Here is a 10,701-nt window from a genome sequence, read left to right as displayed (position 1 = left end):
ATAGAACATTCTAATATAAACATTCAGTGAAATTTTCAAGTATCTACAGTCATTCGTTTTTTAATTACAATAAAATAAGAAAATCGTTACGTAAGAAATCTAGTGAATATCAAATAATGTAAAAATATGAATTTCAAACGCTCATAAAAATTTAATTTGAGTTTCTTATAGACATTTTTTTTTTGATAAGATTAGATTAACCTATAAGGAATCTTGTATTACATTTTAAAATCTTAGTTCTAAAAAGAAAAATTTAATTTTCGTGATTTTTACATATTTTGTCAATTTTTGAACTTTAAATGCTAATGAAAAAAAACTGTGACTAAGGATTTTTAATATTTTTCAAATCTCATTGTAACAATATAGTAGGAGCCTTGTATTAAATTTTCAAGTATTTTTACTCAACAAATAAAGTTTTATTGACATTCATAGTGCAACACACCTCCTCGGCTTGTCAAACCCAGTGGCTGTCGATATTTATACCTAACTCTATCCAGTTAAGGAGTAGTTGGTTGGCTATTCCCACTACACGAACCGGTCCTTAGATCCGGGTTGTTGAATTGATATAAATAAAGTTTTCTGAGTTATATTTTACAGGTCCTAGAAACTTATGACCTGCGTTCATAGACTAACACAATTAACACGATATAGCAACGAATACAATGTTTTATTCAAGACTAAAATAATTATAATATTATAACCAATAAAATACACTATCACCTGAGTAACCCTGTTCTTAAGGGTAGTATATTGAAGATAACAGGAGTAGCGGAGTACGAGTTGAACAATATTGAATTATTATAATTTAACTATTAGGTACGTTATTATATACTTAAAGTTAATCAATTAATTACGTTTAATAATATTGTAAATATGACTATAGTAGACTGATGTATAGTCTCTATTTCACGGTTCAAAACTCGACTGGCTGCTATGCCAATAATATATAGGCTCGTACTCTACGTTCCTGTTTTCTGTTTACCTAAGCAAATTCGCTGAGTGCGACATAAATGACGAGTCAGTAAACTGCGAATCGTTACAATAGAAAAAAAAAACTAATTAAATTGGAAACTGAAATTGTCCGTAAACAGCTCAAAACAAATCAAAATATTTTGAAAAATGTATTATGTATAGAAAATGGAAATATAAACAACCAGTGAACATTGCATGTATCTACAGTCATTCGTTTTAAAGTTACACCAAAAACCAAAATCAATTTTCTCGAAAACAGATATTGCGTAAAAATTCCCGTTTTTCCTTAATTTTTCTTTTGTTTTTCTCGGCGCTTTGAAAACTATTGGAAAAATTTTACTTTTGACCCCCCCCATTGACATTTTCCCTCCTTATAAATATATTAATTATAGGGTTTGGGACTGCTTGCAAGTTATAAATTTGTCTTATGAAATGGTGAAATTAAATACAAAGTTTGAATTTGCATATTTGTGTACTCTTTTACTTAAATGTACAAACAATTATCGGGAAAAATTATATTTTGATAGGTAACATTGAAAAATATCTTAAAAAATATTATGTTTGGTTAGGTACAATAGGCGATAATTATGAGATTTTGGGAGGCCGAAGCCTAATACCATACCATTATAAAATTGAATAAGCTTAAAAAAATTAAGTAAATGTTTGGGAGGGGTGGAGGGCTGTTAAAGTTGTTGGTGGAGCTTGGCTACAGTTGGGCCTATGTTCGCATATGTAAGATTTCATAAGTCTCTTTGTGACAAAACTGTGACATCTAGACATCTAGATTGTAGATTGTACGAATGAATGAACATCAATACGTGTTCGCTTATCGCGGTGTTTGCATATAGTGTTATTGGTTATTACTTATTTATCAACCTAGAATTGTATGCCAGTATTTTTAAAAATTAAGTTGTTATTTATTTATTTATTTAACAGGTTTATATACCTACTTATTTTTTAGTTCTTTATTACCTAAATTGCAATATGTTTTATGATTTTTCAAAAATAATATAAAAATGTTGCTACGTAGTACATATATTTAAGCATATTTTGAGCATTTTGACTGCATATTTCGATAATTTTTAGTGAAACAAGTCAAGATCTGAACCCTTAATTTATTTATATACGAAAACTGTAAAAACTTGGTTTTAATCTATACTTAAAACACCCCCCATTTCATAATCCTGGCTACGCCACTGAACATTAGAAATATGAACAGAAGATTTCCACCTTAATCAAAAAATTAAAGTTCACCGGAATATTTTATATACCAACCGGAATTATAAATATTTTACAAATAGTTGATATTCGGCTGTTATCAATTTTTAAATTTGATTATTTATACATGTATATGTTAGCGGATGACACACCGTCGCCGCTCAGAATCGTTTTTCGCATGCAATGATTTATCATTAAATTAGATTACAACACATCCATTACAATGACATTCTCGACTTGTCCACTTTTTTTAATATTTATTTTCTATGCATAATTTATTGACTCGATAATATAACATTTTTTATGTTTAATACTCAAAATGAAAAAGTAACGCTCGCTCTGCCGTACATTAAGTGCCCAGAAAATCACTGCAGTAATAGATGTGTAAGTTTCGATAGTTATATATATATATATATATATATATGTATAGAAGTGCAAATTGTATGATATTATTTTGATTTAAGCAATTTATTTTACTATTAGCATTGAGTATATATAATATATTGTATATTTATTGTATACCTTCTGATCCCGATCACTTCGTTGCCCGTAAAAAAAGTATAAGTTTACCCGTAAAGGTATACAATTTACACGTTTATTTTAATAATTATTGATAATAACTATAATTATTTTTTTTGAACTTTATCGGACTAAACTTATGCCTATGACCCTCGCAAAGAATGAAGATTTCTATTGGTGAAAGAATTTTTGAAATCGGTCCAGTAGTTTTTGAGTTTATTCGTTACAAACAAACAAATCATTCCTCTCTATAATATTAGTATAGATATACTCAATATAATAATTCACTCTAAAAGTCTCGAGTACCCGTGAATAATATTTATAAAATACAACAAAATAACTGAAATCGTTTTTTTTTTTTAGTTTTAATGTTATCTAATTACGTCCAATCTTATACCTACTCAAAATGTCTGTAAAAAATAACTGTGTTTATATATTTTTAGATTTTTTGGTTACAGTACCTATATGAACTATACAGTCATGAGGATTCTTGTTTAAATTTTCAATTCTTGGCTATACAAATTGAAATTTTATAATTTTTAACAACAAAGTAATTTGATAACTTTCGAGATTTTCGAGATTTTCATAAATCTTTCCAAAAATTTGAATTTTAAATATTTATAAAAATAATATATCAATTACCTATAAGGAACATTGTATTACATTTTATAGCTTTTTGACCCAACAAATGAAATTTTATTGACGTTTATAGAATATAAAACTAAAAAAATGTCAAACCTCAAACGTCTATAAATAACTCAAAACTAAATATTTTGAAAATTTTATCATGTATAAAAAATTATAAAACGGGCATTTAATGAAAATTGCTAGTACCTGCATAATATATTATATTGTTTTTGAATTACCTACAACAAAATGAGAAAATTGTTGTTTGAGAGTTTATTAATTTATGGGTGAATATCCAATGTCTCACTTCAAACACTCTCAAGAAAGTAATGACTTTTTGAAGAGTTATTTATGAATTAACAATAATAGTGTCTACCTATTTATAAATTCTAATAAGATATATTTTTTTTAAAAGTGTATGGGTACGTTTTAAATTAAAAATTTTTTTTACGACTGAATCGACTACTTTACTTAACAAAAATAAGAAGATTTTAAAAAATTATAAAAATTAACTACATGATGACTTAAATCATTTTTTTACAATCAGAATTTTGCTAAAAACCAGATTTACAAAATGGCTATTATGAAATGTATAAAAAATTGTACAAAAATAAAAAAAAAATATAAAAATTGATTAGAACAAAACTTATTTCATTTGTTGTGTCTTCCTAGCTGTATATATGAAAATTCAAAAATTCAGAATTTGAATAAAATCGTTATTATAAATGATAAAATGGTGCGGTGAGCGTCATTATACGCAGTATAATCATCCTGTACACAAAAAAAATCGTTCGATCCGATGCAATGTTACAGTATCTATTCGCCTTCCGTAATTTAATTTTACTCGACTTTATTTTCATAAATAGGTGGAACGTTTTGGCTGACTGCTGACCGACAGAGCACAAACTATATAGGTACGTCGAATTTACTATCAGAAAATACCGAGAAAATTGTTGAAGACTGAAAAATCTCCACGCAGCTAGGACACTATATTTTATTTTTTAGTTGTTCGGAAAATCTCACGATTTAAAAATATAGTCTATGCTGTATAATATGTATCTATATATTCAAAAATTCAAAAATTTTATAATTTTAATAAGCTCGTCAATAAGTGATAAAATTGTGCAGTCGGCGTGGTCGGTGATTCACCTTGTAGGTACCTATTCAACAAATAATATTTATTTGACGAGCGCCGATGAAAATAGTGATAGAACACTCGCGGCACCGTCACTCTCTATCTCTCGATAATATACAATAATATATTATATTATAATATTCACGAAAGTTTGTCATGGCTTGCAGTTATAATATTTAATATTATATTATCCTGACTACAGGCGCCTAACCTACTGTCAAACAACTATATGGGTTGTATAGTTTGTCGTGAGTGTTATTGTGTAGTTTTTATATATTCCCCGACGGGATAAGAACACCAAAACCGTGAATAATAATATGGAGGAGGCGTTTTAAAAAAAAAAACGTGACGGTGACAGCAGTCCGACTAAATAATTCATGACCGACTAAAAACCCAACAAAATAATAATAATAATAATAATAATGATACGTATGTCTTCCCACTACTTTAAGCGACGCTGCGGGTCCCGTTTGTAAAAATTTGTCACTCCATTATGGACTGGGATGTGAATTTTTTTTTGGATCATTATAGACGATGCTTTCCTAGCTTAAAATGCGTTTCAATAACATACAAATCTATATAACTAATTTTAATTTTGCATTATTTTATATTTTTTTCATTTTTTCAAAATTATCTAAAATACTAATTAAGTAAGTGAAAAAACTTATTTATAAATAATAATTTTTATTAGAGATATGGGTATAATAATGGGTGTAATAGTAACAAAAACCACACAATAATAATATTAAAATTATTTTTTTACTAATAGTCCAAATCCAAAGTTAGATTTTAAATATATTAAATTTGTTTCCAAACTTGGGTGGAACATTTGCCCTAAAATCTATAATTTGTGAAAAATGCCCCACATTGTATAAAAAGTACAAAAAATGCCCTAAAAGATGAAAAATGACTTAAAAATGTTGAAAAATGACGTTAAAAACAAAAAAAATGCATTTATAGCTAAAAATGCAAAAAATGTAAAAAAATGAAAAATAAAATTAGAATATTCTGCATCAAGGGAGCATGAAACAAATTTTTAGCTAGGATAGCATTGTACAGAATAAAAGGAAAAAAAATGCAAAAGTCATCAACATCCTAACTCTAATTATAAGTCTATGCAAAATACCAATACCGATTTCAACCAGCGACAACTGGACTTCTTATGTTAAGCCAAAATTAGTGCGTTCTTTATTTCGATTTGTGTATTTGAAGTATTACTTTGTGTCACCTAAAACTCTTACAATATAACTTACGAACAACTGCGAATCAGGTACGGCATTTAATATAATATTTTATATTGACTGCAGTATTACTTTATATGTGCTTTTTACATAAATTATATTGTACGGTGTATTTGATCTAATTCACGAATACACGATCTGGAGAGCCCTCCGAACACCTGGAGGAAGCTTAATTTTACTATTTTAACCAGGGATCGAAACCGTTTCAAATTTTAACGGTTACGGTTTTAGTTCTTGAGAACGGTTTTCTAAATTTTCTGGTTTTGGTTTCGGTTTCAAAAAAGGTTTTTCAAATGTTTTATCGGTTTAAAGAACGGTTTTAGAAAATTTTCGGTTTTGGTTTTTGGAATGGTTTTTAAAAATTTCCATTTTATTTTCCTATCTAATTACTGTAGACTCGATTTTTATTATCTATTACCTTATTATCTATTATAAGGGCCGGTTTCAAAAACGGTACAAGAACGGTTTTTCAATTCTATGGTTTCGGTTTGGGTTTTGAAAACGGTGTTTTAAAGCTTTTGGTTCCGGTTCCAGTTCTGATGTTTAGAAATGAGAAAACCGCGGTTTTAACCGGTTTTTTGGAAAACCGGTTAAACCGGTTTCAATCTTTGATTTTAACATCTGAATCAAATATAACTATCGACAGGAGTCGTCTTTATATTCATCGTATTTTTAATTTCTTACAAAATTTTTATTTTTATTTTTAAAATCAATAAATAATTTTACTAAGTTTAACCGTTTTACCAACGTTTTAGGTTATATAAGTATTCACAAAAATTGTTTGGGTTGTTGATGTCATAAATTTGTTAGTTTTTTTAGAACGCCAACATCCGGGTCTTTTGGAAGTCTGCGCGCTATATAATATTGTTGATTTTTATTTATTTATTACCGTACACAGTTACGATTGCCGATATAAATTGTCGATTTTTATTTATTTGTTGCCAGTACCTACATAGTTACGATTGTTGATACAATATATATTGTTGATTTTTATTTATTTATTGTCCGTAGTTACTGTACAGCAGTCAGCAGTGTGTACATAAATTGTATATTATGGAAGGATGATTTATTGTGTTGCATTAAAATACGTTTAGAAAACGGGAATTTAGCACGTTCACAGAGTGAGCTTTCCCAACTTGTTTAATACTTTATCTTAACCAGGGTTGGGCAACATCGTGTATTAAAGTTGTACCTATAAGTACCGTACAAAACCAATTTTTTATTTCTATCATCATAAGTTAATAAATAAGATATAATAATTTATAGTGGGTACATACACTATATTATATTTTATAATATTCCAATATTTCAATAAACTGTTGTGTTTAAATGTTCTACTATAATAACCTGCAAAACTACTATTTATATACAGTAAAATAAATTGGCCAGTGTTACTTATTTATTTATATTATTATATCGTACATTCAATTTTAAAATTATTACCTGCCCATTTGCATGCATGTAATATATAATGTAATAATAGTTTATTGTGTTAAATATAAATAGGGTTCTGAAATTTCATGAAATATTTCACGAAACTTTCGTGAAAGATAAAAAAACCGAATTTAAATTTGAAATTATAGTAGAAAGTACAGAAACACTTCTCCTTAGTTAAATATTAATGAAAAATAGGTATTATAGAAAATGTCTTACATATTATACAAATTACATAATAATTATCTACCTTATAAAATACCTATATATCAGGGATGGACCACTCAATGATACTAGAGGGCAAATTTTGAATGTGCGAAAATCTAGCGGACCAGAGAACATAGAAAGCAAAAACAAAAAATCTAATGTTATCTATACGCCCATAAATAATATAATATCGTTTACATTCAATAGTTCAATACTAGATAAGAATTTATATCTACTTTTTACGATAAACATTATATCGGTTTTAATAATTTTATAAATATAATAAAATAAAATACAGAAAAATCTTAACATTTTAAATTTATATATAGACTAAATTGAAATGTAGCACGGGCCAGTGAAAAATGGTACGAGGGCCGCCAGTTGCCCATCCCTGCTATATATGTATATATTATATTATATGTTATTTATATCATGGTCCGAAATTAATAATAACTGCATGAAATCATTATGACCATCTAGTGCTGATTTTATAAAACATATCAAAAAACATAGTTAAAAAATATACCTATATATTTTTCAATATTTCATAGGTACTCATAACCCTAAGAATACGTATTAATGTAAACTATTTATTAGTTATAATTAATATTTAATGATTTATTCATTAGTATACAACTGTTGAGCTGATATTTTTTTCATACATTTTAAATAATTTGGTAAAATAGAAATGTAATAGCTATTTGGATTTTTGAATCTCAAGCCTATATATTCTTAATAAATCGAGGACATACGACCAATTTGAAAAAAATCCATTCCAATTGTGCGTGGATGCTGGTAGATTTAAATATTGTTTTACTGTATGTGCTTAATTATGATGCTTATTCTTAGCCTGCACCCTGCAGAGACCAAAATGTTCTATAGAAATTATCTGTTGTGTCTCAAAAAGAATTCCCAAAATACCAGCCTTTTCTTTAAACCCGTGTAAACCATTCAATCCATCAACACGTTTACTGCCATGTGGCCAGCAACCGTAAATTAATATGGTTTTGTATTATTAACTTTTCCTTGGCCCCAGTGGCGTGCAGACAAGACACAAATGGGACCTAGGCCCCACTTGAAAATGAGGTGGGTGTGGGTGGTATTTTTTGTTAAGAATTTTACAAGTTACTAAAATTAAATTTGTAAATGTTATTTTACTACGCGTCATTTTACTACGTTCTTTTAGTTTTGAGTGGGCACAGGTGAGTGTAAAAAAATTAACTTTGCACCACATGAAAAAAGGGACCTGCACACCACTGCTTGGCCCTATAATAATGCACTAAAAAAAACATGCTTTTGTAGTGCACGATGTTGTAGCGGGAATCATTAAAAAAAATGGATGTACTAAATATATGATTTTTAAACTTTTTTTCAAATACAATAGTATGTACAAATTTGAAACGACTTGGAAAGATATGCTTGTCGAAACGATAATACATATGTTACCGCCAGCAGTCACTTGGCAGTCAACGTGTTTGAATGCAATAGAAATTCTTCCACAATATCAATTATATGACATATTATATTTTTTGTGCTTTGCCATTTTTTTCATTACTAAATTGTAATCCTTGATGAGACAAGTATGAAGTAAGATGCAAAAAGTTGGGTATCAATTGAATATTGAGGTAATGCAGAATATGCTATAAAATAGGTTTTTCCGTTTTTTCTTAAAATATTACTATCATAGGCGCAAATAGTGTTTGGGATTTGGGGGGGGGGGCTAAATCCTTACTTTGATAATATTGAATAAGCTTAAAACAGGATGTAGGAAATGTTTGGGGGACTTAGCCCCTAAAGCACCCCTCTATTTGCGCCTATGATTACTATATTACTACTTAATAGCTATGTGTATACAATTTCAGAAGTAATTATACTAAGGTATTAACCTTCATAGGTACGTCAGCCTAGCATACCGAAATTTAAATTTCTAAGTCAAACCGTACTAAAAAATTAGTAACCAATTCGTAATAATGTGTAACCGCAAAATCAGATTTTGTAACATAAGTCTTAACCCCTAAATTTGTGTTTCATTTTTTCGGGTATTGTACTGACCTATAATACATGATGTATAATACGTATAATACATCAATTGGGTATCAACAGACTACGCGTATAGGTCACTTGGACCCATGGACATCTTATGCGCAGATAAGAACCTGTAATGTGTCAAACCTGCGGAGAGCCTCTCACAGTCAAACTATATAGACACCAGAAAAAGTATAGAAATGCATGAAAACCTCTTCGAAGCACTCAGCCCAATCCAAGACACCACCAACAAAATGATCACATTTCTAAAACTTATCGATATGTACAACTTAATTTAAGAAAACTATTGTGTTATTTATATGTAACTTTTTTTTTTATAAGCTAGAAGGTAGTTGATGCTGTATCACGAATAAAAAAAAAAAATACATAAATTGATCAATTATACATGTGAGTACTTTACGTCCCAACCCGGATCTTAAAGGGATCGAAGCACACGCATTTTTCATACGTTTTATACCAATAAGCGTTGGTAAATTACACATACTTCGGAATCGGAGTGCGTCCGATTTAAATTTTGTATACGTGTACGAACTCTGACAAAATATCTAAGCTTTTTAGAAACACGATTTTCAATTTTAAAGGACCCTAAATAAATAACCGATTGAAATGTATTTTTATCAATATTTTTAATAACATTTATAAGATAGGAACAGACTTGAGTGCTTCTAAGTGTAGTGATACACAAGGCCATATTTTATGGAGAGGTTCAACCTCACTAAAACTTTTTTTATTTAATTTAATTTATGAAACTAAATTAATTATAATAATTTACCAAGTTTCCCTAATAATATGATAATTTATAACTGTATATTAATATGTTTGTATTGTTATATACACTTATGGAGTGGCGTACGCAGGATTTTTCAATGGGGGGGGGGGGGGGGGGGGGTTGAAAATTAATTACAATTTTATTTTTATATTGTCCAGTCTAATAATTTCAGACGTTTATTTGAAGTATTTCAAAATGTTTGTAACTTCTCAACTTTTCTGGTAGAAAAAATTCTCTGATCATAAAATTTGATGCCCGATGAACATTTTTGGAAGCCTAATTGGATCTAGTTGGTACTTTTAGAAGGTTGAAATTGAAAATGTTCAATTTTTTTTAAAATAATTGGAGAAAAAAAATGAAAATTTATTAAAATTGTTTGGTAACCAGCTTGGTTATACCATCCTCACTTGGATTGTATTTGATTAATTAAAATTTTTTTTTCTATAAATTTCCTGTCAAAAAGCTTAAGCTATTGAAGCATATATTGAAATTTAATGCTGGATTGCAGACCTGGCTTTGAGTGGCTTCACATT

Source organism: Acyrthosiphon pisum, chromosome X, assembly GCF_005508785.2.
Source record: "Acyrthosiphon pisum isolate AL4f chromosome X, pea_aphid_22Mar2018_4r6ur, whole genome shotgun sequence".
NCBI lineage: Eukaryota > Metazoa > Arthropoda > Insecta > Hemiptera > Aphididae > Acyrthosiphon > Acyrthosiphon pisum.
The sequence above is the reverse complement of the archived record's forward strand: the minus strand, read 5'-3'. Positions refer to the sequence as shown.